This window comes from Oncorhynchus gorbuscha, unplaced genomic scaffold (genome assembly GCF_021184085.1).
Source record: "Oncorhynchus gorbuscha isolate QuinsamMale2020 ecotype Even-year unplaced genomic scaffold, OgorEven_v1.0 Un_scaffold_1136, whole genome shotgun sequence".
Classification (NCBI taxonomy): Eukaryota; Metazoa; Chordata; class Actinopteri; order Salmoniformes; family Salmonidae; genus Oncorhynchus; species Oncorhynchus gorbuscha.
In genome coordinates, this window is record NW_025746006.1 from 127,551 (window position 1) to 142,500 (window position 14,950).

The 14,950-nt window shown below is 40.0% G+C and overlaps 1 pseudogene; it reads right to left on the reverse strand.

Moving 5' to 3' along the window:
- Positions 1–735: 735 nt before the first annotated feature.
- LOC124021597 overlaps positions 736–14,950 on the reverse strand; it is a 69,911-nt pseudogene continuing 55,696 nt past the window's right edge.

Consider the following 14,950-nt stretch of genomic DNA (forward strand, 5'->3'; position numbering starts at 1 on the left):
AATAATAATAATAATAGTCTTATATGTCATATAATATAATAATAATAATAATAATAGTCTTATATGTCATATAATATAATATAATAATAATAATAATAATAGTCTTATATGTCATATAATATAATATAATAATAATAATAATAATAGTCTTATATGTCATATAATATAATAATAATAATAATAATAGTCTTATATGTCATATAATATAATATAATAATAATAATAATAATAATAAGTCTTATATGTCATATAATATAATAATAATAATAATAATAAGTCTTATATGTCATATAATATAATAATAATAATAAGTCTTATATGTCATATAATATAATAATAATAATAATAATAAGTCTTATATGTCATATAATATAATAATAATAATAATAATAAGTCTTATATGTCATATAATATAATAATAATAATAATAAGTCTTATATGTCATATAATATAATAATAATAATAATAATAAGTCTTATATGTCATATAATATAATAATAATAATAATAATAATAATAAGTCTTATATGTCATATAATATAATAATAATAATAATAATAATAATAAGTCTTATATGTCATATAATATAATAATAATAATAATAATAAGTCTTATATGTCATATAATATAATAATAATAATAATAATAAGTCTTATATGTCATATAATATAATAATAATAATAATAATAATAATAAGTCTTATATGTCATATAATATAATAATAATAATAATAATAAGTCTTATATGTCATTTATGTGCATCATTAACAGAGTTCAAATAAAACTAAGCCTTGAATTATAATAGCTGCCAAAGGCGTAGGACAATTCCAATTTTCAAGCAGCCTTCACAATCTTTTTCACCGTAACTTTTTCATTTAAGTTTAACAGTAATCGCTGAATAATTTGCAGACAGAGATTGACGAATAAACAATTAGCATAGGATGGATGGATGCTAGATAGATCATACTTCCAGTAGGTTTTTAGTACCAAAACAATAGATTATTGTTCTTGTACAGCTTAACGACGATTTGAACAAAACAATTTCTTCTGTTGTAACTAATCTCTCACTATGATGTCATCGGTAATGCATGTGTTTCTATAAATACACAAAACAACTCATTCAAGTTTTTTGAAACATGATCCATTCATTTTTAGCTGTTTGTGTGGACTTTGAATCAGGGTAGATCCTGTGTCTAGTTCACTGCACATCACAGTCCTTGTTCTCGTAGTTCAGTTATCAGCCTTGTCCTCTGTTCTGTACACTCCACTGTGGAACTCCGGGACTCTCCACTCTAGAAGTCTGGAACAGTTCAGTCCTTGTGGTCCGTTGGTGGTAAACAGAACCTTTATGCTACCAGGCCGAGTCTGGCGATCTTTGCCGAGAGGAATGAGTGGAGGATGAAGACGATAGGCTTTGGGCACGAGTGGAGGTCCAGCTGCTGAACATAGAACAGGAGAGAATGTTAGATGTTACATTCTAGTTCTAATGGTGAGTTCTATTATATTACAGTTTCATGAGTTCTAATGGTGAGTTCTATTATATTACAGTTCCATGAGATCTAATGGTGAGTTCTATTGTATTACAGTTCCATGAGATCTAATGGTGAGTTCCATTATATTACAGTTCCATGAGATCTAATGGTGAGTTCCATTAGTTCTATTATATTACAGTTCCATGAGATCTAATGGTGAGTTCCATTAGTTCTATTATATTACAGTTCCATGAGATCTAATGGTGAGTTCCATTAGTTCTATTATATTACAGTTCCATGAGATCTAATGGTGAGTTCCATTAGTTCTATTATATTACAGTTCCATGAAATCTAATGGTGAGTTCCATTAGTTCTATTATATTACAGTTCCATGAGATCTAATGGTGAGTTCCATTAGTTCTATTATATTACAGTTCCATGAAATCTAATGGTGAGTTCCATTAGTTCTATTATATTACAGTTCCATGAGATCTAATGGTGAGTTCCATTAGTTCTATTATATTACAGTTCCATGAGATCTAATGGTGAGTTCTATTATATTACAGTTCCATGACTTCTAATGGTGAGTTCTATTATATTACAGTTCCATGAGATTTAATGGTGAGTTCCATTAGTTCTATTATATTACAGTTCCATGAGATCTAATGGTGAGTTCCATTATATTACAGTTCCATGAGATCTAATGGTGAGTTCTATTATATTACAGTTCCATGAGTTCTAATGGTGAGTTCCATTAGTTCTATTATATTACAGTTCCATGAGATCTAATGGTGAGTTCTATTATATTACAGTTCCATGAGATCTAATGGTGAGTTCTATTATATTACAGTTCCATGAGATCTAATGGTGAGTTCTATTATATTACAGTTCCATGAGATCTAATGGTGAGTTCTATTATATTACAGTTCCGTGAGATCTAATGGTGAGTTCCATTATATTACAGTTCCATGAGTTCTAATGGTGAGTTCTATTATATTACAGTTCCATGAGTTCTAATGGTGAGTTCTATTATATTACAGTTCCATGAGTTCTAATGGTGAGTTCTATTATATTACAGTTCCATGAGTTCTAATGGTGAGTTCCATTATATTACAGTTCCATGAGATCTAATGGTGAGTTCCATTAGTTATATTATATTAAAGTTCCATGAGATCTAATGGTGAGTTCTATTATATTACAGTTCCATGAGATATAATGGTGAGTTCCATTATATTACAGTTCCATGAGTTCTAATGGTGAGTTCTATTATATTACAGTTCCATGAGATCTAATGGTGAGTTCTATTATATTACAGTTCCATGAGTTCTAATGGTGAGTTCTATTATATTACAGTTCCATGAGATCTAATGGTGAGTTCCATTATATTACAGTTCCATGAGATCTAATGGTGAGTTCCATTACTTCTATTATATTACAGTTCCATGAGATCTAATGGTGAGTTCTATTATATTACAGTTCCATGAGATCTAATGGTGAGTTCCATTAGTTCTATTATATTACAGTTCCATGACTTCTAATTGTGAGTTCCATTAGTTATATTATATTACAGTTCCATGACATCTAATGGTGAGTTCTATTGTATTGCAGTTCCATGAGTTCTAATGGTGAGTTCTATTATATTACAGTTCCATGAGATATAATGGTGAGTTCCATTATATTACAGTTCCATGAGTTCTAATGGTGAGTTCTATTATATTACAGTTCCATGAGATCTAATGGTGAGTTCTATTATATTACAGTTCCATGAGATCTAATGGTGAGTTCCATTATATTACAGTTCCATGAGATCTAATGGTGAGTTCTATTATATTACAGTTCCATGAGTTCTAATGGTGAGTTCCATTAGTTCTATTATATTACAGTTCCATGAGATCTAATGGTGAGTTCTATTATATTACAGTTCCATGAGATCTAATGGTGAGTTCTATTATATTACAGTTCCATGAGATCTAATGGTGAGTTCTATTATATTACAGTTCCATGAGATCTAATGGTGAGTTCTATTATATTACAGTTCCGTGAGATCTAATGGTGAGTTCCATTATATTACAGTTCCATGAGTTCTAATGGTGAGTTCTATTATATTACAGTTCCATGAGTTCTAATGGTGAGTTCTATTATATTACAGTTCCATGAGTTCTAATGGTGAGTTCTATTATATTACAGTTCCATGAGTTCTAATGGTGAGTTCCATTATATTACAGTTCCATGAGATCTAATGGTGAGTTCCATTAGTTATATTATATTAAAGTTCCATGAGATCTAATGGTGAGTTCTATTATATTACAGTTCCATGAGATATAATGGTGAGTTCCATTATATTACAGTTCCATGAGTTCTAATGGTGAGTTCTATTATATTACAGTTCCATGAGATCTAATGGTGAGTTCTATTATATTACAGTTCCATGAGTTCTAATGGTGAGTTCTATTATATTACAGTTCCATGAGATCTAATGGTGAGTTCCATTATATTACAGTTCCATGAGATCTAATGGTGAGTTCCATTACTTCTATTATATTACAGTTCCATGAGATCTAATGGTGAGTTCTATTATATTACAGTTCCATGAGATCTAATGGTGAGTTCCATTAGTTCTATTATATTACAGTTCCATGACTTCTAATTGTGAGTTCCATTAGTTATATTATATTACAGTTCCATGACATCTAATGGTGAGTTCTATTGTATTGCAGTTCCATGAGTTCTAATGGTGAGTTCTATTATATTACAGTTCCATGAGATCTAATGGTGAGTTCTATTATATTACAGTTCCATGAGATCTAATGGTGAGTTCCATTATATTACAGTTCCATGAGTTCTAATGGTGAGTTCTATTATATTACAGTTCCATGAGTTCTAATGGTGAGTTCTATTATATTACAGTTCCATGAGTTCTAATGGTGAGTTCTATTATATTACAGTTCCATGAGTTCTAATGGTGAGTTCCATTAGTTCTATTATATTACAGTTCCATGAGATCTAATGGTGAGTTCTATTATATTACAGTTCCATGAGTTCTAATGGTGAGTTCTATTATATTACAGTTCCATGAGATCTAATGGTGAGTTCTATTATATTACAGTTCCATGAGTTCTAATGGTGAGTTCTATTATATTACAGTTCCATGAGATCTAATGGTGAGCTCTATTATATTACAGTTCCATGAGTTCTAATGGTGAGTTCTATTATATTACAGTTCCATGAGTTCTAATGGTGAGTTCTATTATATTACAGTTCCATGAGATCTAATGGTGAGCTCTATTATATTACAGTTCCATGAGATCTAATGGTGAGTTCTATTAGTTCCATTATATTACAGTTCCATGAGATCTAATGGTGAGTTCCATTAGTTCTATTATATTACAGTTCCATGAGATCTAATGGTGAGTTCTATTATATTACAGTTCCATGAGATCTAATGGTGGGTTCCATTATATTACAGTTCCATGAGTTCTAATGGTGAGTTCTATTATATTGCAGTTCCATGAGATCTAATGGTGGGTTCCATTATATTACAGTTCCATGAGATCTAATGGTGGGTTCCATTAGTTCTATTATATTACAGTTCCATGAGATCTAATGGTGAGTTCTATTATATTACAGTTCCATGAGTTCTAATGGTGAGTTCCATTAGTTCTATTATATTACAGTTCCATGAGATCTAATGGTGAGCTCTATTATATTACAGTTCCATGAGATCTAATGGTGAGTTCTATTATATTACAGTTCCATGAGATCTAATGGTGAGTTCTATTATATTACAGTTCCATGAGTTCTAATGGTGAGTTCTATTATATTACAGTTCCATGAGTTCTAATGGTGAGTTCTATTATATTACAGTTCCATGAGTTCTAATGGTGAGTTCTATTATATTACAGTTCCATGAGTTCTAATGGTGAGTTCTATTATATTACAGTTCCATGAGTTCTAATTGTGAGTTCTATTATATTACAGTTCCATGAGTTCTAATGGTGAGTTCCATTATATTACAGTTCCATGAGATCTAATGGTGAGTTCCATTAGTTATTTTCTATTCCAGGTGTAGTGTTCTGAGAGTAGAACACATCTAAACAGAGTTATTTTCATAAACAGCAGAGGGACTTGCAGGACAGTGTTTCAGTATGCCCATGTATGACTCATTTCCTGTTTAACGTATAGGGGATTCTGTGGAAACGTTTCCATCTTTACTTGTTTGTGTTCATTTAACCGGGTCGAAGTCGAGCAAAGAGAAACTGCAATGAAATATGAGTCAACTGGGTGTTTTTATCCTCCATGAAATACGGTCTCATGTAAAGTCATCAACTAACAGAGACGGTTGTTTAGAGTGATCCTGTCCCTAGTAGAAACAATGGTCCCGATAGGTGAATGATAACCAGGTTAATGTAGGGGAAAGGTCACATGGTGGATCTACTGTAATGTGGAATATCAAGAGGAGGATGCCTTGCTTCTTGTTTTTTTTTTAAACACACTTACAATTTCACCCTCTTTTCCACTGAAATCCAGGAAGAGCATCCTGACCCCGTCGTCGGAGGACATCTTGAGGCGTTCGAAGGGGTAGCAGAGGAGAGGTTTGGCTTGTTTCTGGTTCCCCTGGTCCACCTGGTCCTCCCCCTTCTGCTCAGCCAGGACAGAGAAGCCCTGCTCGTAGTGGATTACCAGCCTGCACTCCTGGCCCTTGTACACACAGCCTGGAACAAGACAATAGAATGAGTAACTCCTGGCCCTTGAACACACAGCCTGGAACAGGACAATAGAATGGGGTAACTCCTGGCCCTTGAACACACAGCCTGGAACAGGACAATAGAATGGGGTAACTCCTGGCCCTTGAACACACAGCCTGGAACAGGACAATAGAATGGGGTAACTCCTGGCCCTTGAACACACAGCCTGGAACAGGACAATAGAATGGGGTAACTCCTGGCCCTTCAACACACAGCCTGGAACAGGACAATAGAATGGGGTAACTCCTGGCCCTTGAACACACAGCCTGGAACAGGACAATAGAATGGGGTAACTCCTGGCCCTTGAACACACAGCCTGGAACAGGACAATAGAATGGGGTAACTCCTGGCCCTTGAACACACAGCCTGGAACAGGACAATAGAATGGGGTAACTCCTGGCCCTTGAACACACAGCCTGGAACAGGACAATAGAATGGGGTAACTCCTGGCCCTTGTACACACAGCCTGGAACAGGACAATAGAATGGGGTAACTCCTGGCCCTTGAACACACAGCCTGGAACAGGACAATAGAATGGGGTAACTCCTGGCCCTTGTACACACAGCCTGGAACAGGACAATAGAATGGGGTAACTCCTGGCCCTTGAACACACAGCCTGGAACAAGACAATAGAATGGGGTAACTCCTGGCCCTTGTACACACAGCCTGGAACAGGACAATAGAATGGGGTAACTCCTGGCCCTTGAACACACAGCCTGGAACAGGACAATAGAATGGGGTAACTCCTGGCCCTTGAACACACAGCCTGGAACAGGACAATAGAATGGGGTAACTCCTGGCCCTTGAACACACAGCCTGGAACAGGACAATAGAATGGGGTAACTCCTGGCCCTTGAACACACAGCCTGGAACAAGACAACATACTGCTGGGTGAATAAAGTTCCACTAATCTTTCAGTATTGTTTAAACTGTACACACATCCCAAATCAAAGGGGCAGCTAGAGAACAGCTAGGAACAGTAGGAAGGGAGGACGCAGGATTCCAACCACTGTCTCCAGGCTTGCAATATACACTATGTTCTTGTGCTGGGAGTGTTGCTACTAGACCCCAACAAGCTATGTACTGCTAGGTCATTCCTGAACCTTATACTTCCAGCCTGTAACAGGACAACAGCTGGGTGAAAACAAGGCCCTGTTCTGGCTGTATATTAGGACAACTGCTGCTTGCTGCTAGTGGGTGGGAAATTAGTTCTGGAGCAGATGTCAGCCATTTTAAATCCAGATAAGGGATTTGGCTTGTATTCGTACTTAGACAAAAAACAGACAACGGCTGTATTTCACATTTGTTGTTTTTCTAATAAATCCCTTTTAAAACTACCATTTATGTCCCTGCTTTGCCTGTTTTATTTTACTAGGCAAGTCAGTTAAGAAAAAATTATTATTTTCAATGATGGCCTAGTAACAGTGGGTTAACTGCCTTGTTCAGGGGCAGAAAGACAGATTTTTACCTTGTCAGCTCGGGGATTCAATCTTGCAACCTTTCGGTTACTAGTCCAAAGCTCTAACCACTAGGCTACCTGCCGCCCCTACACTCTAACCACTAGGCACCTGCCTGCCCCTACACTCTAACCACTAGGCTACCTGCCTGCCCCTACACTCTAACCACTAGGCTACCTGCCTGCCCCTACACTCTAACCACTAGGCTACCTCTAACCACTAGGCTACCTGCCGTCCCTACACTCTAACCACTAGGCTACCTAACGTCCCTAGGCTACCTCTAACCACTAGGCTACCTGCCTGCCCTACACTCTAACCCTAGGCACTACACTCTAACCACTAGGCTACCTGCCGCCCCTACACTCTAACCACTAGGCACTCTAACCACTAGGCTACCTGCCGTCCCTACACTCTAACCACTAGGCTACCTGCCGTCCCTACACTCTAACCACTAGGCACTCTAACCACTAGGCTACCTGCCGTCCCTACACTCTAACCACTAGGCTACCTGCCTGCCCCTACACTCTAACCACTAGGCTACCTGCCGTCCCTACACTCTAACCACTAGGATACCTGCCGTCCCTACACTCTAACCACTGCCGCCCCCTACCTATAGATTTTTAAAATATATAATGTTGTACTCTTTGAACGTCTGATTCCTTGTCTGTCCCATATACAATACACTGATCTGCGTGTCAGATATATCGATTCCCATGCTGTCAATCCCAGCCCTCGACATCGCTCCATGCTCATCAGACAGGATCTCCTGTGCTGAGAGCAGGATGGACCAGCTCTATTGGATCAGTGTCAACAAGATACTTCTGAAACCACTTTACATGTGTTCCAGTAAAGCTCTGCCAATCCCTCTAAGGCTTGTGTGGCTCTCTGTGAAGCGGTAACAGCCTTTTGTAAAGACTCAAGCTAAGATGGAACACTTTACTGATCAACACACACTGTTTCTTGGAAAGGCAGTTTCACAAAGGACTTATCTTCTTTAGAGGGTGGTCCGAAAGGTATTGTTGTGTTAAAGGCATTGTCCGTATCATATCGTCCTCATATTGCTGTCACAACAACATTCTCTTAATACTGACTTAGAATTACCTGTGGGAAGAAGTTGTATGGAAAGGTCAGAGGTCAAACTAACATGTACCCAACACTCTCAGGTGTTTGTGTTTTTTCTGTTCCACAATAAGGAAATACTACTCCCTACCTGAATGCTTGACCTGTGTGACTCCCACCACTTTCCCACCAACAGGGAAACACACACACAAAGATGCTTTCAGTCAGACACAAAGACCCTCCTTTCAGAGTGGCAAAACACAGAAACCTCCCCAAGGAAAGCAAGGTGGATCCAGTTTGGTTACTATAACTACCAGAATCCTTAAAAGGTCATTTACGGACTTTTGAGTGATTTCTAGCCCTGTAGGATCTGTGAGTCCTAGTTTATCCCCAAGCTCTAACCCTTTAGGGTGTAGGAGTAGTTTATCCCCAAGCTCTAACCATATAGGGTCTAGGAGTAGTGTTTCCCCAAGCTCTAACCCTGTAGGGTCTAGGAGTAGTTTACCCCCAAGCTCTAACCCTGTAGGGTCTAGGAGTAGTTTACCCCCAAGCTCTAACCCTGTAGGATCTAGGAGTAGTTTACCCCCAAGCTCTAACCCTGTAGGGTCTAGGAGTAGTTTATCCCCAAGCTCTACCCATGTAGGGTCTAGGAGTAGTTTACCCCCAATATCTAACCCTGTAGGGTCTAGGAGTAGTTTATCCCCAAGCTCTAACCCTGTAGGATCTAGGAGTAGTTTATCCCCAAGCTCTAACCCTGTAGGGTCTAGGAGTAGTTTATCCCCAAGCTCTAACCATATAGGGTCTGAGAGTAGTTTATCCCCAAGCCAATGTCTATGTTAGATTTCTTTCCCACACGTGACATACAGTATGATATTCAGTATAGGGGTCACTCCTTGATAGAGAGCCCTTCTCCTGCGTGTGTGCTTTAGGTGCTTAAGTTACAATATTAAGCAAACACAACAGTGATGACATCATAAACCCCTATAGTCAACAGTCTACCAAGCAAACACAACTGTGATGACATCATAAACCCCTATAGTCAACAGTCTACCAAACAAACAACTGTGATGACATCATAAACCCCTATAGTCAACAGTCTACCAAGCATACACAACTGTGATGACATCATAAACCCCTATAGTCAACAGTCTACCAAGCAAACACAACTGTGATGACATCATAAACCCCTATAGTCAACAGTCTACCAAACAAACACAACTGTGATGACATCATAAACCCCTATAGTCAACAGTCTACCAAACAAACACAACTGTGATGACATCATAAACCCCTATAGTCAACAGTCTACCAAGCAAACACAACTGTGATGACATCATAAACCCCTATAGTCAACAGTCTACCAAACAAACACAACTGTGATGACATCATAAACCCCTATAGTCAACAGTCTACCAAACAAACACAACTGTGATGACATCATAAACCCCTATAGTCAACAGTCTACCAAACAAACACAACTGTGATGACATCATAAACCCCTATAGTCAACAGTCTACCAAGCAAACACAACTGTGATGACATCATAAACCCCTATAGTCAACAGTCTACCAAGCAAACACAACTGTGATGACATCATAAACCCCTATAGTCAACAGTCTACCAAGCAAACACAACTGTGATGACATCATAAACCCCTATAGTCAACAGTCTACCAAGCATACACAACTGTGATGACATCATAAACCCCTATAGTCAACAGTCTACCAAACAAACACAACTGTGATGACATCATAAACCCCTATAGTCAACAGTCTACCAAACAAACACAACTGTGATGACATCATAAACCCCTATAGTCAACAGTCTACCAAGCAAACACAACTGTGATGACATCATAAACCCCTATAGTCAACAGTCTACCAAACAAACACAACTGTGATGACATCATAAACCCCTATAGTCAACAGTCTACCAAACAAACACAACTGTAGTCAAATCTATCAAGCAAATAACTGTGATGACGTTATAACCCCCTATAGTCAGTCTATCAACAATACCTCTGTATTACAGACCACTGATCACAACAGGAACCTGCCAGTGGATAAATACATGCCCTTAACAATAGATGAGATATAATAAATAATACATCAGAAATTGTGAATACATTACAAATAATAAAACAATATCTGATTCTGACCATGGTTTTATTTTGAGCCCGTTGAATAACGGTCAAGTTGGCCTAAACGCGAAAACCCTAATTCCTCAAGATGCGTTCTAAATGGTACCATGTGTAGTGCACTGCGTTCGGGAATAGGGTCCCGTTTGGGACGCAGTCTCCGTAATAATCATCAATGGAAATGTAACTCCTCAGCCAAAATGGGCCTTTTTCCTCTAAAACCCCACAACATGGCGCTAGGCCCAGACCCCGACGTAGAGTTCAGCTATTCTTAGGACAAATATTGTAATACTAATATTAACAACGTTCTCACTGTAAATAAAAGATTACAAAGATTTAGCCAAATGTCACAGTCTACAAAGAGACAAAAACAGTCAACCACACACTCCAGAGGACCATGGAGGACCATAGAGGTCCATAGAGGTCCATAGAGGACCATAGAGGTCCATAGAGGACTATAGAGGACCATAGAGGACCATAGAGGACTATAGAGGACTATAGAGGACCATAGAGGACCATATAGGTCCATAGAGAGGTCCATAGAGGTCCATAGAGGTCCATAGAGGACCATAGAGGTCCATAGAGGACTATAGAGGACTATAGAGGACCATAGAGGTCCATAGAGGACCATAGAGGACCATAGAATTCCATAGAGGGCCACATAGGTCCATAGAGGTCCATAGAGGACCATAGAGGTCCATAGAGGACCATAGCATGCCTCTTTCACAGATTCACAGACACTGTCCAGACAAAGTTTATTAGTTTCCTATTCTATACCCTGTCCAGACATATTGTATTAGTTTCAAATCAAATTGTATTTGTCACATACACATGGTTAGCAGATGTTAATGCAAGTGTAGCGAAATGCTTGTGCTTCTAGTTCCGACAGTGCAGTAATATCTAACAAGTAATCTAACAATTCCCCAACAACTACCTAATACACACAAATCTAAATCTATATGGATGAGCGATGGCCAAGTGTCATAGGCAAGGTGCAATAGATGGTATAAAATACAGTATATACATGTGATGTAAGATATGTAAACATTATTAAATTGCCATTATTTAGAGTGGCATTGTGTAAAGTGACTAGTGATCCATTTGTTAAAGTGGCCAGTGATTGGGTCTCAATGTAGGCAGCAGCCTCTCTGTGCTAGTGATGGCTGTTTAGCAGTCTGATGGCCTTGAGATAGAAGCTTTTTTCCAGTTTTTCGGTCCCAGCTTTGATGCACCTGTACTGACCTCGCCTTCTGGATGGTAGCGGGGTGAACAGGCAGTGGTTCGGGTGGTTGATGTCCTCGATGATATTTTTGGCCTTCCTGTGACATTGGGTGCTGTAGGTGTCATGGAGGGCAGGTAGTTTGCCCCGGTGATGCGTTGTGCAGACCACACCACCCTCTGGAGAGCCTTGTGGTTGAGGGCAGTGCAGTTGCCGTACCAGGCGGTGATACAGCCCGACAGGATGCTCTCGATTGTGCATCCGTAAAAGTTTGTCAAGGTTTTGGGTGACAAGCCAAATTTCTTCAGCATCCTGAGATTGAAGAGGGACTGTTGGCCTTCTTAACCACACTGTCTATGTGGGTGGACCAATTCAGTTTGTCTGTGATGTGTACACCGAGGAACTTAAAACCTTCCACCTTCTCCACTGCGGTCTCGTCGATGTGGATAGGGCGGTGCTCCCTCTGCTGTTTTCTGAAGTCCACGATCATCTCCTTTGTTTTCTTGACATTTAGTGACAGGTTATTTTCCTGACACCACACTCTGAGGGCCCTCACCTCCTCCCTGTAGGCCGTCTCGTCATTGTTGGTTATCAAGCCCACTAATGTTGTGTTGTCTGTAAACTTGATGATTGAGTTGGAGGCATTGCATGGCCACCCAGTCATGGGTGAACAGGGAGTACAAGAGGGGGCTGAGCATGCACCCTTGTGAGGCCCCAATGTTGAGGGTCGGAAGTGGAGATGTTATTTCCTACCTTCACTACCTGGGGGCGGCCCGTCAGAAAGTCAGGATCCAATTGCACACGGTTGGGTTGAGACCCTGGGCCTCAGCTTGATGATGAGCTTGGAGGGTACTGTGGGGTTGAATGCTGAGCTGTAGTCAATGAACAGCATTCTCACATAGGTATTCCTCTTGTCCAGATGGGACAGGGCAGTGGGCAGTGGGATGGCGATTGTATCATCTGTGGACCTGTTGGGGAGGTATGCAAACTGAAGTGGGTCTAGGCTCTAGGCTGGCCGGTAAGGTGGAGGTGATATGATCCTTGACTAGTCTCTCAAAGCACTTCATGATGACAGAAGTGAGTGCTACGGGGTGGTAGTAATTTAATTCAGTTATCTTTTCCTTATTGGGTACAGGAACCATGGTAGCCATCTTGAAGCATGTAGGTACAACAGACTGGAATAGGGAGCGATTGAATATGTCCGTAAACACACCAGCCAGCTGGTCTGCATGCTCTGAGGGACGTGGCTAGGGATGCCGTCTAGGCCAGCAGCCTTGCGAGGGTTAACATGTTTAAACGTTTTACTCACGTCAGCCACGGCGAAGGAGGGGGCAGTCCTTGTTAGCCGGCCGCGGGGTGGCACTGTATTATCCTCAAAGCAAAGGCGTTTAGTTTGTCTGGAAGCATGACGTCAGTGTCCGTGACGTGGTTGGTTTTCTTTTTGTAGTCTGTGATTTCCTGTAGACCCTGCCACATACGTCTTGTGTCTGAGCCGTTGAATTGCAACTCCACCTTGTCCCTGCACTGGCAATTCGCTTGTTTGATTGCCTCGCAGAGGGAATAGCTACACTGTTTATATTCCGTCATATTCCCAGACCTAATTCCATGGTTAAATGCGCTTTCAGTTCTGCACAAATGCCGCCATCCATCCATGGTTTCTGGTTGGGGAAGGTTTGAATAGTCACAGTGGGTACATCATCTCCAATGCACTTCTTTAGAAACAAAATCACCGAGTCAGCGTATAGGTCGACGTTGTTCTCTGAGGCTGACAGGAACATTTTCCAGTCCGCGTGATCAAAACAATCTTGAAACGTGGCTTCCGATTGGTCGGACCAGCGTTGAATGGTTCTCGTTACTGGTACATCCTGTTTGAGTTTCTGATGGCGTTGTGGTCGGATTTGCCGAAGGAGGGCAGGGGAGGGCTTTTTATGCATCACGGAAGTTTGAGTAGCAGTGGTGTATTGCCCATGCGCGTAGCGCAATCGATATGCTGGTAGAATTTAGGTAGCCTTGTTCTCAACTGTGCTTTGTTAAAATCTCCAGCTACAATAAATGCAGCCTCAGGATGTATGGTTTCCAGTTTGCGTATAGTCCAGTGAAATTCCTTGATGGCCGTCTTGATGTCTGCTTGCGGGGGAATGTACACAACTGTGACTATACCTGACGAGAATTCTCTTGGTAGGTAAAATTTGATTGTAAAGAATTCTAGGTTGGGTGAGCAGACGGATTTGAGTTCATGTATGTCGTTATGATTACACCATAAGTCGTTAATCATAAAGCATACACCCCCGTCCTTCCTCTTCCCAGAGGTCTTTATCTCTGTCAGCGATGCATGGAGAAGCCCGGTGGCTGAACTGATTCCGACAACATATCCTGAGCCATGTTTCCGTGAAACAGAGAATGTTACAATCTCTGTCTCTCTGGAAGGCAACCGTTGCTCGAATTTTGTCTACCTTGTTGTCAAGACACTGGACATTGGCTAGTAGTATACTCAGGAGCGGTGGGCGATATGCACTTCTACGGAGTCTGACCAGGTGGACGCTTGTCTGCCCCTTCTGCATCGCCGATGTTTTGGGTCGACTACTGGACTACTGCACAACAACATGTTGTGACATAGTTCCCTCAGTCACTGGATCAGTAACAACATGTTGTGACATAGTTCCCTCAGTCACTGGATCAGTAACAACATGTTGTGACATAGTTCCCTTAGACACTGGATCAGTAACAACATGTTGTGACATAGTTCCCTCAGTCACTGGATCAGTAACAACATGTTGTGACATAGTTCCCTCAGTCACTGGATCAGTAACAACATGTTGTGACATAGTTCCCTCAGACACTGGATCAGTAACAGCATGTTGTG